Below are 14,754 nucleotides of genomic sequence, written 5' to 3'. Positions count from 1 at the left end.
AATGGCTGAAAGCAAAGGGAAACTACAGCCGTAATTTTTCCCGTGGGCATGCAGCTTTACTGTATGATTAAATGATGATGGCGTCCTCTTGGGTAAAATATTCCGGAGGTAAAATAGTCCCCCATTCGGATCTCCGGGTGGTGACTACTCAAGAGGAAGTCGTTATCAAGAGAAAGAAAACTGGCGTTCTACGGATCGGAGCGTGGAATGTCAGATCATTTAATCGGGCAGGTAGGTTAGAAAATTTAAAAAGGAAAATGGGTAGGTTAAAGTTAGATATAGTGGGAATTAGTGAAGTTCGGTGGCAGGAGGAACAAGACTTTTGGTCAGGTGAATACAGGGTTATAAATAAAAAATCAAATAGGGGTAATGCAGGAGTAGGTTTAATAATGAATAAAAAAATTGGAGTGCGGGTAAGCTAACACAAACAACATAGTGAACGCACTATTGTGACCAAGATAGACACGAAGCCCACGCCTACTACAGTAGTATAAGTTTATATGCCAACTAGCTCTGCAGATGATGAAGAAATTGATGAAATGTATGATGAGATAAAAGAAATTATTCAGGTAGTGACGGGAGATGAAAATTTAATAGTCATGGGTGACTGGAATTCGACAGTAGGAAAAGGAAGAGAAGGAAACGTAGCAAGTGAATATGAATTGGGGCTACGAAATGAAAGAGGAAGCCGCCTTGTAGAATTTTGCACAGAGCATAACTTAATCATAGCTAACACTTGGTTCAAGAATCATGAAAGAAGATTGTATACATGGAAGAACCCTGGAGATACTAAAATGTTTCAGATAGATTATATAATGGTAAGACAGAGATTTAGGAACAAAATTTTAAATTGTAAGACATTACCAGGGGCAATGTGGACTCTGACCACAATCTATTGATTATGAACTGTAGATTAAAACTGAAGAAACTGCCAAAAGGTGGGAATTTAAGGAGATGGGACCTGGATAAAGTGAAAGACCCAGAGGTTGTGTAACACCCCACCCGTCACTTATCTGATTTTGGTGTGTGTTCACCCCAGGTAATTGACTAACAGATCAACAGAGAGTGCAAAACTGCCACAATGTCGAATAACGCAAAGAAAGTAATAAGGCCCTGTGACTCCTGATTGAACTGCGGTAGCAGTGTTGACATTAATTGATTCAGAATTGATCCCTTTTAATTAAAAAGGGGTGGACATTGATGTTATGTTCAGCTATTGAACACCTGATGCAAATGTTGAACATAAAATTAATTAAGAAAGTGATTTGGGATTTCAACTACTTGATTGAAAACAGATGCAGTCGATTAGCACAGATTTATTTTAACTCACGACCTTCAATCATCACATTACATGACTCTCCTAACAGGCAGTGGTAATAAATTGCGTTTGCGTGGAGTAAAGCGCGATAAATCAAAAGTAATTCCTATCGACTGAACCAGGCATAATGTGAAGTGCGAGAAGAATTGTACAATACACGGTGCATGAAACCCTCCAGGAAACTTTGCCAACGTGATACAACAAATTAATCAGTGGCCGGAGTGGGCGCAATATCACCGAATACAGCGTGGCGGAGCGTCGTCGTTGTGTGGACGTCGGCTGACCTCGTGGTGCTGCAAGGCTGCACTCGTCTATTCTCTCCTAGCTATCTTGCTCAGTACATAGCTGAACCAAAACTTTCTATCTCCAAGCACAATCGTTCCATTTGCTAAGTCCTAAACTGCAGAGATGCTCACTCTTTCTCAGACACGCTGAGTAAAGAACGCCACATCCGCACTCTAGGCAACCTGGGAATGGAAGACCTCTACTGAGACTTCTGCCAGTCCGCTCTTCGCCTCGGTTTCCCCTCCAGCAAAATCACTTACGCCAATTGCAGCGCAAATCGCGTTAATTATGCGTCACTTCCCAGTGCCGACCAATGCCTGCTCTGGGAAGTGAACAAATTCCTACAAAATTTCCCTTCCTCTCAACGTCTTCTATTTAGCTCCCCCCAGGCCACCCATCAAGGTCAGCGTCTGCACAAACACCAAGTTTTCCGGAATTCTGACTCCCAGGAGAGTACTTCAAATTCCTTGGTCCTACGTTCCCATCGCAGGCCAGCGTATTTCATGCTGTCACTTTTCACCTGATTTACTTCAGGCTCTGCGGACCGTGAATTCACCGTGAAGTTGCTATAGTCACGAACACACATATTTTGACCTCTGTTGACCACTCCACGATAGCTTTGCGCAGCTTTCTCGCATGTTCACAGAAAACGGGACGACGGACATTTATCAACAGGCGTAAAGTTCTCCGTCTGTTTCCCGGTACACCAGCATGGAGTTGGGGTCAACCACCCACTCACTGTCACTCATCTTAAGGCGGCTGGAGGTCGCGCCGCGTTACCGCTTTCTCAGAGCTTGAGCCACCCTAAGCTGTCTATTGTCGCTTCCCTTAGCCGCTTCCCCAGAGGCCACGGTCAATTCTGAGAACTTCCACAAAGTATTCATGTCGTGTGAATTACTTTAAAACCATCACCCGACATTAATTATTCCAATACATCCATACTATACCCTCTACAAGATGCATTGTGCCTTGTCAGTCATTTTTGTTCAGCCCTACTACATGAGTTAGGTGATCTTTAATGACTTCATGTAAGGGGCATAGTTCTTGCCATCTTACATAGCCCCTCTCTTCAAATCAATTTTGTAGTACAGGTGATGACTCCTATGGTGTTACCACCTGTGGTACAAAATTAATATCTCCATAACTGTTATTTTAATCCATTCGCGTGGTTAGTTACGGGCGATTGATTACCACTGCCTCCTCTCTGATGCAAACTCCCACTCATTCCTAGGGTACCTGCCTGCAATGACTGGATTTACTGTTAAAGACGTAGTCATTATTTAGCCTAATTTTACTTTAATCTCTGCTGATTCCTGAGACAATTATTGGTCGAGTACTCAAAAGAAAACTACAATTATATTACAAGGACACACATCGCAAAGGGCAAATATACATATTTAAGCACCCCTGTGCTTGTCATTTGAATGGCAAGACCCGCAATTATAACTTAAGATCCATTCATTCTCAGTTATCCATCCCTACTCGACTTAAATTACAAAAAACATACCTGAACAATATTCGTGTAACATTTTGTGAAGTTGATAGTGGTTGCTTTCATTCAGTTATATGTGAACGCCCGTTTGACATTTTCTAAATAAAGGTTTTTTTTGTGTCTCACTGTCTCTGGACGTTTATATTGTGCATGGTGTGAGTGTCATCTTTACACAATTCAACAAGGTCTGGCCCAGTCCAGTGTCTGGATTGTGTACACACATGTACCTTCTCTCTCTCTCTCTCTCTCTCTCTCTCTATATATATATATATATATATATATATATATATATATAAAACACAAGCAAAATGACAAGAATCATTGCGTATTGAGCAACCACTGTTGTGTATTTGTAACAAGGTATAAGTATGAAATCTTATTCCAACACAAACAGACGTGGCATGACAAATACACTCCTGGAAATGGATTTTACTCACCACATGCTTGGATAGCTCAGTCAAAAGTCTAGGGCGGTTCTGTGGGTAAGGGAGCTAGACTTCGACATATCTACACTCCTGGAAATGGAAAAAAGAACACATTGACACCGGTGTGTCATACCCACCATACTTGCTCCGGACACTGCGAGAGGGCTGTACAAGCAATGATCACACGCACGGCACAGCGGACACACCAGGAACCGCGGTGTTGGCCGTCGAATGGCGCTAGCTGCGCAGCATTTGTGCACCGCCGCCGTCAGTGTCAGCCAGTTTGCCGTGGCATACGGAGCTCCATCGCAGTCTTTAACACTGGTAGCATGCCGCGACAGCGTGGACGTGAACCGTATGTGCAGTTGACGGACTTTGAGCGAGGGCGTATAGTGGGCATGCGGGAGGCCGGGTGGACGTACCGCCGAATTGCTCAACACGTGGGGCGTGAGGTCTCCACAGTACATCGATGTTGTCGCCAGTGGTCGGCGGAAGGTGCACGTGCCCGTCGACCTGGGACCGGACCGCAGCGACGCACGGATGCACGCCAAGACCGTAGGATCCTACGCAGTGCCGTAGGGGACCGCACCGCCACTTCCCAGCAAATTAGGGACACTGTTGCTCCTGGGGTATCGGCGAGGACCATTCGCAACCGTCTCCATGAAGCTGGGCTACGGTCCCGCACACCATTAGGCCGTCTTCCGCTCACGCCACAACATCGTGCAGCCCGCCTCCAGTGGTGTCGCGACAGGCGTGAATGGAGGGACGAATGGAGACGTGTCGTCTTCAGCGATGAGAGTCGCTTCTGCCTTGGTGCCAATGATGGTCGTATGCGTGTTTGGCGCCGTGTAGGTGAGCGCCACAATCAGGACTGCATACGACCGAGGCACACAGGGCCAACACCCGGCATCATGGTGTGGGGAGCGATCTCCTACACTGGCCGTACACCACTGGTGATCGTCGAGGGGACACTGAATAGTGCACGGTACATCCAAACCGTCATCGAACCCATCGTTCTACCATTCCTAGACCGGCAAGGGAACTTGCTGTTCCAACAGGACAATGCACGTCCGCATGTATGCCGTGCCACCCAACGTGCTCTAGAAGGTGTAAGTCAACTACCCTGGCCAGCAAGATCTCCGGATCTGTCCCCCATTGAGTTTGTTTGGGACTGGACGAAGCGTCGTCTCACGCGGTCTGCACGTCCAGCACGAACGCTGGTCCAACTGAGGCGCCAGGTGGAAATGGCATGGCAAGCCGTTCCACAGGACTACATCCAGCATCTCTACGATCGTCTCCATGGGAGAATAGCAGCCTGCATTGCTGCGAAAGGTGGATATACACTGTACTAGTGCCGACATTGTGCATGCTCTGTTGCCTGTGTCTATGTGCCTGTGGTTCTGTCAGTGTGATCATGTGATGTATCTGACCCCAGGAATGTGTCAATAAAGTTTCCCCTTCCTGGGACAATGAATTCACGGTGTTCTTATTTCAATTTCCAGGAGTGTATATGACGTTTTAACAGATGGCACATTAATAAAATCATAACATTCTTATAACATAATTCATAAACAGAAGAAATGAGTACATCCGTTGTGGCGCATGTTATTCGTTTAAATCCACACTGACACACTCACACACACAGCACAAGTTTCTTGCAGGAACGGAAGTGATATTAGTTCTGACTAGCAAGTTGAGGGATGGCTAACGGCTGAGAAGAGAGCAACGTCGATTACGGAGATGACGTCACAGGCACCCGCATCTTATTGAGGCAGGATGGCTACATATTTACTATTTACTACTTTTTATCTCTAATCTTGTTTTTTCTTTCGAGTTCCCTATGTGGCAGACGTCCCTCTTATTGTGCCTGCGAACATGTATAAAACACAACAAACTTACACAAGTGTCAGTCTTACCAAGATTTTTGTTGGAAGTTTGGATAGCGTCCTTTATCATGTTCTATAGCGACACTTCTTCTCTCCTCTATTTTCTTCCCGTTTTCTCCTTTTGTCATGAATGGTTTTATAAGGCCTGTGAACATGTTTCGGATTAGCAATGTCACAATGGCACAACACAAATATAGCTCACTGCCCACACTCGCAGTATCTTGGTATCAAAACGTACTTCTGGCGTATCAATGCTGCTGTTCGCTCTGTAGATGATTAATCCGGTTCATTTTAACATGCACTGGGTGCGCTAATTAACGCAACTGCGCATAGCTGTCCACCTCTTACATATTCAGGGGCATACGAGATGCGTTGGTGCGCCCTCGTAACAACCTACGGGACTGGCCACCTTAAATATGTTCTCCAATGACGGAGATACAATTACGGGAACTTTTCTGTAATTTACAGAGTTCCTAAGTTATTTTTTTCTAGGGGTACGCCCAGAAATACTTGTATGCCATTCTTTAATCATGTGTTTTTACAAAATAATCCAGTGCTTCACTTTCACAAGATCGAGAGGCGAGATATCATTATTAATAATAAAACACAAAATATAGACACATATAAACGAGACATTCTACCACTAAGACAGGGCTTAACAACTGGCCGGTTTTGAGCGCGAGTACTCGCGTCTGCTCAGGCACGTGCTCGCGAGCAGCTGCAAGGTCGCGGAGTACGGAGGGAGGGGAGGGAGGGGAAATGCGCGCACACGTTTGAATAGGGCCGCAGTGTGCCTATTGAATTCGCGCCGACTGTGTAACGTTTGAAGTACTACGATCAGCTCTTAACAGTCACTTCGCTGGTTAAGAATCATGTGAAGTCGCCGTTGTGTAACCCCAACCATGCTTTCGCATTTCAACCCCCATTAGGAGGAATTGTATCTGTTTACTGAAAAATATGGTGTTGCAAAATGTTTAGTATGTCACAAAACGCTGAATTCTTTTACGAAATTTAATTTGCAGCGACATTACATGTCGTACCACGCGAAAGACTACGGACGTGAAAAATGTGATTGACCAGATCGTGCACAGGAAGTTATTAAACATAAAAGGAAGCTATCCGAAGAAGATCTGGACGACGAAGAAAAATCAACTGAGGCAGCTCTCAGAGTGGATTACAAAATTGCTTTGCTTTTAGCAAAATCCCTGCGCCCCTTAACTGATGGCGATTTAATAAAAGAATGTTTGGTAGTTGCAGCGGAACATTTGTGTCCATCTCAAGTTGAACAGTTTCGGATTGTGCCATTATCTAACATGACCATTATGCGTCGCATACAGGACATGGCAGACGACGTCCAGAGCCAGCTTGCAAATATCTGTTAAGATTTTATGGCGTGTTCTCTAGCTCTGGACGAAAGTGTTGATATCACTGGAACAGCGCAGCTTGCCATATTTATTAGAGGTGTTAACAGAGATCTTCAGGTGAGGGAGGAGCTCCTCGATGTAGTAGCCATGAAGAACACTGCAACCGGAGGTGATATTTTAATTAGTGTTGAAGAAAGTGTTGAAAATATAGGATTGTCGTGGAATTCTTTAGTTTCAGTGTCTACAGATGGTAGAGGCATACACTAAGCTAATAAAATTATGTGGCACGTGTACATTCTCCTTTATTTGTTTCATTTGTCGCAGTAATAATTCGTGAGTGATATCCCTGCAGGTGGCCGCGGATTTACATCGACTGGCGGCAGCTGTTGTGTACCCCACGTGACTCTCCCCACTCTCCGCTCTGGTCCGGTAGTGGGGGTAGCGTGCTCGCGCTGCTCCGTGCTCGCGCCTTGCTGCTCACAGCTTGCTCCGTGAGCACGTATGTTGTGAAGCCCTGCACTAAGATCAGTATATACACAAACAAACAAAACACTCTAACAAAATCCTTATTCTAAGCCTATATTTGCTACGTCCGCGCTCTGGTCTAGTCATTCGTAATCCTGCCTGTTGAGGTGGGATGGACCAGGCTTCGGAGGGCGGACTTCGACCTCTTCCTGGTTGTTATTTTGGTAACCATTATTCCTGTTCCTTCCCGATTCCTGGTTACCGCCCCAAATGTTTTGTAATTCATTATGTTTCATCGGAGAGTGTCGCTCTTCTTCCGTGTACCTTCTTTTCGAGTTTCCATTACTTTAATCTTGATTGTGGCCGTTGTAGTTCGGCGCTGGCCTACTATCCTACTGAGGTCCATTATTGCGACTGTTGTTATTTTGTTCACGCTGTCGGCGTTTCTCCCGCGCCTGTTCCTCTTGAAATGCGAATTCCAGTTCGCGCAAAAGGCCCTTAAATACCTCAGTATCGCTACCACAACGACCGACGAGTAATTGTTGATACGAGATGGAAAGTTTCATGTAGCATAATCTGATGATTTCCGCACCGCTACATGGGTTGTCTAGGTACTGGTTCCTTTTTGTCTTATTTTCAAAAAATTTGACCGGACTCCCGTACCCTGCCCCTTCCATATCTCTGGACATCATAATTTCTTGTTCGATCCTTTCTTGGGTTTCTTTAGACCAATACTTGCCCAAGTAGTCATTTTTGAATTCTTCGAACGAGACGCTCGTCTTCGCTACATTTCTCATGTACTCAGCGGTCGCGCCCTCCATATGGGAGCACACAAAATCCAGCTGGTACATCAATGGCCAGTGTGGGGGCAAAGATAACTCGAATTGTCCCATAAAAGTTTTTGGATGCAACCTATTACCTTCGTCCTTTTAGTGATGGAACTTTCGGACTGATACAAAATGCTTGTAGTGAAACCGGTCATCATTCCAGTTATCATTTCGACCGTTCTTACGATTCTTATGAACTACGGGACGTGGACTAATTCGTTCCAACACGCTATCGTCATCTCTCCCCCTCTGTATGTTCGACAGGTGTTCGGTACATCTAATCAGCTGACAGCAATTGTGCTCACTGGACTACTGCGCGCTGTCCGTGTTTACCTCGGTCGTTGCCTCAGAGCTGTGAATCAAGGCCTGGCTCCCGTTGCTTATAGTGTCAACTTTGTCACACCGTGAAGCGGTTATCTGTGTTCCGGCAAGTGACGGTTCAGTCGACGCAGTAATTACACCCTTCTCCTTTCCTGATGTCTCTCTAATAAGACGTTTTACCTCGTCCTCTAAATTTCTTTTTAATATCGCCACCTCCTCTTTCAACATCTCGTTAGGCCCTATGTCCGGTTGCTCTTGTTGCTTTTCTTCAACACGTTTTATCCGGCTTTTTAGCCTTGATAACATGACCTTTCCTACTTTTGCCGTGCTTTGCGTGGAGTCCCGAGTTTCTCTCGCTATTTTCCTTGCACCTTTCGCAATTAATTTGGCTTCAATTGCCGTTCGTTTGATGATGGCAATCTCTTTCTCTATTTTGACGCCGAGATTCTTTACCTCCTCTTTTACTTCCCTATGAGCTTCTGTGAGCCTATAGTTCAGCTCCGAATTCGCCTTTTTAATTTTGGCATTAAGGTTGGCGCTCTGCTCTAAGTTCACCGTTTGCATCTGTTGCAACAGGTCCGTAATGTTTTTGAGAGTAGCCGCATTTTGATCCTCGTCCTTTTGTGGTAGAAAATACGACTCTTCTCCTCTGTTCTGAGGAACCCTTCGATATCTAGACAAGTACCGTCTCCACGCCCCCGTCGGATCACTTGTGAATGAATCGTTTGATAATTATCGGACACCGTTTTGTTCCAACACACACTGGCTTCTTAGGCTGGATCTTCCATACTTATGGATTAATCCTCTACTCCCTGCGTCCCCCGAGCCCTCAGTATCACTGCCTGAATCAACGTCCTTGCTATTCAGCAGACTAAGCCAGTCTTGAGACGCAGTTTCAGGAAGTTGCAACTCGCGTTCGTCACGCTCATCAATAGCGCTTTCACTACTATCACCCATGTTCTCCCGAGCAACAGTCTGATTATATTCTGCCTCTGTCTTAGCTTTTCCCCTCGTTATCATTTGCACTTTTACGTTACACGAAAACTCAAAACCCAGGTACCCCTTACTCTCAATAATTATCATATATCAGGACACAAATTGATACAATGGGTGTGAGCAGTGACCCGACAAATAGTTCATGAAGCATTCCCCCAAAAGGGCTAGTACCAATGATTGTGTTCTGTGTGCTCAGCATCGGCTGATTACGGCACTGCACATCATAAGTACTCCAACAAATCACAAATACAATGAACAGGCACCTATAAATGTCAATTTGAGAGGACAGCACATGAAGAAGACAATGTAACTTATTGTGACTAATGTTACCCGTTTTTCAATTAACAATGGCTAAGCAAGGCAAAATAGGCTAGTACCAATGGTTGTTCTGTGTGCTCAGCATCGGCTGATTACGGCACTGCACATCATAAGTACTCCAACAAACCACATACAATGCACAGGCCCCTATAAATGTCAATTTGAATAGACAGCATATGAAGAAGATAATGTAACTTATTGTAACTAATGCTACCCGTTTTTTTTAATTAAAAATGGCTAAGCAATGGATCACGTGGAAAAATTTCCTTTTTCAAGACCACTTCCTAGCAAATCCCGAAGTATCGTATCCTGGCATGGGTCAGCCATATGTAACACCCCACCCATCACTTATCTGGTTTTGGTATGTGTTCACCCCAGGTAATTGACTAACAGATCAACAGAGAGTGCAAAACTGCCGCAATGTCGAATAACGCAAAGAAAGTAATAAGGCCCTGTGACTCCTGATTGAACTGCAGTGGCTGTGTTGACATAAATTGATTCAGAATTGATCCCTTTTAATTAAAAAGGGGTGGGCATTGATGTTATATTCAGCTATTAAACACCAGATGCAAATGTTGAACATAAAATTAATTAAGAAAGTGACTTGGGATTTCAACTACTTGATTGAAAACAGATGCAGTCGATTAGCACAGATTTATTTTAACTCACGACCTTCAATCATCACATTACATGACTCTCCTAACAGGCAGTGGTAATAAATTGCGTTTTGCGTGGAGTAAAGCGCGATAAATCAAAAGTAATTCCTATCGACTGACCCAGGCGTAATGCGAAGTGCTAGAAAAATTCTACAATAAGGGAGTGAGACCCATGAAACCCTTGTGGAAACTTTGCCGACGTGATACAACAAATTAATCAGTGGTCGGAGTGGGCGCAATATCACCGAATACGGCGTGGCAGAGCGGCATCATTGTGTGGACGTCGGCTGACCTCGTGGTGCTGCAAGGATGCGCTCGTCTATTCACTCCTAGCTATCTTGCTCAGTACATAGCTGAACCAAAACTTTCTATCTCCAAACTCAATCGTTCCATTTGCTAAGTCCTAAACTGCAGAAATGTTCACTCTTCCTCAGACAAGCTGAGTAAAGAACGCCACATCCGCACTCTAGGCAACCTGGGAATGGAAGACCTCTACTGAGACTTCTGCCAGTCCACTCTACGCCTCGGTTTCCCCTCCAGCAAAATCACTTACGCCAATTGCAGCGCAAGTCGCGTTAATTATGCGTCACTTCCCAGTGCCGACCAATGCCTGCTCTGGGAAGTGAACAAATTCCCACAAAATTTCCCTTCCTCTCCACTTCTTCTATTTAGCACCCCCCAGGCCACCCATCAAAGTTAGCGTCTGCACAAACACCAAGTTTTCCGGAATTCTGACTCCCAGGAGAGTACTTCAAATTCCTTGGTCCTACGTTCCCATCGCAGGCCAGCGTATTTCATGCTGTCGCTCTTCACCTGATTTACTTCAGGCTCTGCGGACCGTGAATTCACCGTGAAGTTGCTATAGTCACAAAAACACATATTTTGACCTCTGTTGACCGCTCCATGATAGCTTTGCGCGGCTGTCTTGCTTATTCACAGATAACGGGAGGACGGACATTTATCAACAGGCGTAAAGTTTTCCGTCTGTTTCCCGGTACACCAGCATGGAGTTGGGGTCAACCACCCACTCACTGTCACTCATCTTAAGGCGGCTGGAGGCCGCACCGCGTTACCGCTTTCTCAGAGCTTGAGCCTGAGCTGTCTATTGTCGCTTCCTTAGCTGCTCCCCCGGCGGACGCGGTCAATTCTGAGTACTTTCCTGGGGTAAACTGGCCTCGACACGTTTCCACAAAGTTTTCATGTCGTGTGAATTACTTTAAAACCATCACCCGACATTAATTATTCCAATACGTCCATACTATACCCTATACAAGATGCATTGTACCTTGTCAGTCATTTTTGTTCAGCCCTACTGTTCGCTCAACGTGAGTCAGGTGATCTTTAATGACTTCATGTAAGGGACATTGTTCTTGCCATCTTACAGTTGTACAGAGTTTCAGGGAGAGCATACGGGAACAATTGACAGGAATGGGGGAAAGAAATACAGTAGAAGAAGAATGGGTAGCTTTGAGGAATGAAATAGTGAAGGTAGCAGAGGATCAAGTAGGTAAAAAGATGAGGGCTAGTAGAAATCCTTGGGTAACAGAAGAGATACTGAATTTAATTGATGAAAGGAGAAAATACAAAAATGCAGTAAGTGAAGCAGGCAAAAAGGAGTGCAAACGGTTAAAAAATGAGATCGACAGGAAGTGCACAATGGCTAAGCAGGTATGCCTACAGGACAAATGTAAGGATGTAGAGGCTTATCTCACGAGGGGTAAGATAGATACTGCCTACAGGAAAATTAAAGAGACCTTTGGAGAAAAGAGAACCACTTGCATGAATATCAAGAGCTAAGATGGAAACCCAGTTCTAAGCAAAGACGGGAAAGCAGAAAGGTGGAAGGAGTATATAGGGGGTCTATACAGGGGCGATGTTTTTGAGGACAATATTACAGAAATCGAAGAGGAGGTAGATGAAGATGAAATCGGAGATATGATACTGCGTGGAGAGTTTGACAGAGCACTGAAAGACCTAAGTCGAAACAAGGCCCCGGGAGTAGACAACATTCCATTATAACTACTGACAGCCTTGGGAGTGCCAGGCCTAACAAAACTCTACCATCTGGTGAACAAGATGTATGAGACAGGCGGAATTTCCTCAGACTTCAAGAAGAATATAGTAATTGCAATCCCAAAGAAAGCGGGTGTTGACAGATGTGAAAATTACCGAACTATCAGTTTAATAAGTCACAGCTGCAAAATACTAACTCGAATTCTTTACAGACGAATGGAAAAACTGGTAGAAGCTGACCGAACACGTGAGGCAATACTGACCTTACGACTTATGTTAGAAGAAAGATTAAGGAAAGGCAAACCTACGTTTCTAGAATTTGTAGACTTAGAGAAAGCTTTTGACAATGTTGACTGGAATACTCTCTTTCAAATTCTAAAGGTGGCAGGGATAAAATACAGGGAGCGAAAGGCTATTTGGAATTTGTGCAGAAACCAGATGGCAGTTATAAGAGTCGAGGGACATGAAAGGGAAGCAGTGGTTGGTAAGGTAGTGAGACAGGGTTGTAGCCTGTGAATGGAGTGGACAGTGTCTTAAAAGCGGGGTATAAGATGAAAATCGACAAAAGCAAAAAGAGGATAATGGAATATAGTCGAATTAAATCGGGTGATGCTGAGGGAATTAGATTAGGAAATGAGACACTTAAAGTAGTAAAGGAGTTTTGCTATTTGTGGAGCAAAATAACTGATGATGGTCGAAGTAGAGAGGATATAAAATGTAGACTGGCAATGGCAAGGAAATCGTTTCTGAAGAAGAGAAATTTGTTAACATCGAGTATAGATTTAAGTATTAGGAAGTCGTTTCTGAAAGTATTTGTATATAGTGTAGCCATGTATGGAAGTGAAACATGGACGATAAATAGTTTAGACAAGAAGAGAATAGAAGCTTTCAAAATGTGGTGCTACAGAAGGATGCTGAAGATTAGATGGGTAGATGACATAGCTAATGAGGAGGTATCGAATAGAATTGGGGAGAAGAGGAGTTTATGGCACAACTTGACTAGAGGAAGGGATCGGTTGGTAGGACATGTTCTGAGACATCGAGGGATCACCAATTTAGTATTGGAGGGCAGCGTGGAGGGTAAAAATCGTAGAGGGAGACCAAGAGACGAATACACTAAGCAGAAGGATGTAGGTTGCAGTAGGTACTGGGAGATGAAGAATCTTGCACAGGATAGAGTAGCATAGAGAGCTGCATCAAACCAGTCTCAGGACTGAAGACCACAACAACAACAAGCGAAAATTGGGGATTACGACCCTCGCCTATCCCCCGTAACTATAATAACCTGATCCGACTCCTCCTTTGCTACGTTAATGTTGCAAGGATATCTGCTCCACTGAAATTCCATAAGTCCCTCCAATTCCTCGAACGCCATGAAATTCCGTCTCGTTTTCCTCATCCGTTTCCCTTCTCTGCTCGGTTCCTCCCTCTAAATCTTCACACAGTCCATATCCTATCCCAACGAAGCTTCAGCCAATTCCCTCTCCCAGACAATGAAACCCACCCCGATATTTATCCTTCCTACCAACTTCAGCTCATCCTCATCTATCCCTCTCCACATCAAGGCTCCTTTCGCGTTTTCCCTCTCATTGCAACCCCATCCCTTTCCTCTTCTTACCAGTAGCCAACCCACAGTGAAAGGGTCCTGTAGCCACCTTTCATTAGTCCGGTAGTCCATTTTCACTAGCATTTCTCCTTCTTTTCCTTGTTTCTCTTTCCTCATAACTCTCATAATGGTGCGATTAAATGAATGTGGTTGTGTGTCACGTTGCTAGACGGTGGCGTAGTCTGCTGCAGAAATTCTGCGATACTCATACAGATTCAGCAGCAGTTGTGCAGAATAGCCAACTCTCGTAGTGGTCAAGTAGGCAAAGAGGTTTGCGCTACTTGTGAGAAATCCACCTGCATTAGGTTGGTGGCGGAAATGGCATCTTTGGGTTTTCCGGGCCACGCGGATCGTGGAAGAGGCTGGAGAAGTAAAAGGGAGGCAGTCTGCCGCCTGTACGAGAAGCGTCCACAGCTGTGCTCCAGTCAAAGAAGGGTGAGTTAGACTGAACGCATGGCGCGTTGTTACTTAGCGAGACCAGTAACTCACCTGTTTCTACGGGTTATTACGGTAAAAGTGGGAATGGTAATGGCTACTGATTGTGAAATTAACGTGAGAAGATTAGGGTCGCCACCGACTCTAACCATGCAACTAATCAAGGTTTGGCCAAGTCGGAAAATAAATTAATTTGATCACAGACCAAAAACTCATGAAAATACATATGTCGTGATATCGCTCATAGGGGATGCGACGTAATTAATAGTATTTTCCGTGCACTGTTCACGAGAATCAACCATTTAAAATAAAATAGCACATGCAAGAACACTGTGCAGAAGATCAGC

The sequence above is a fragment of the Schistocerca nitens genome, chromosome 6 (genome assembly GCF_023898315.1).
Source record: "Schistocerca nitens isolate TAMUIC-IGC-003100 chromosome 6, iqSchNite1.1, whole genome shotgun sequence".
NCBI classification, from domain to species: Eukaryota; Metazoa; Arthropoda; class Insecta; order Orthoptera; family Acrididae; genus Schistocerca; species Schistocerca nitens.
The sequence above is the reverse complement of the archived record's forward strand: the minus strand, read 5'-3'. Positions refer to the sequence as shown.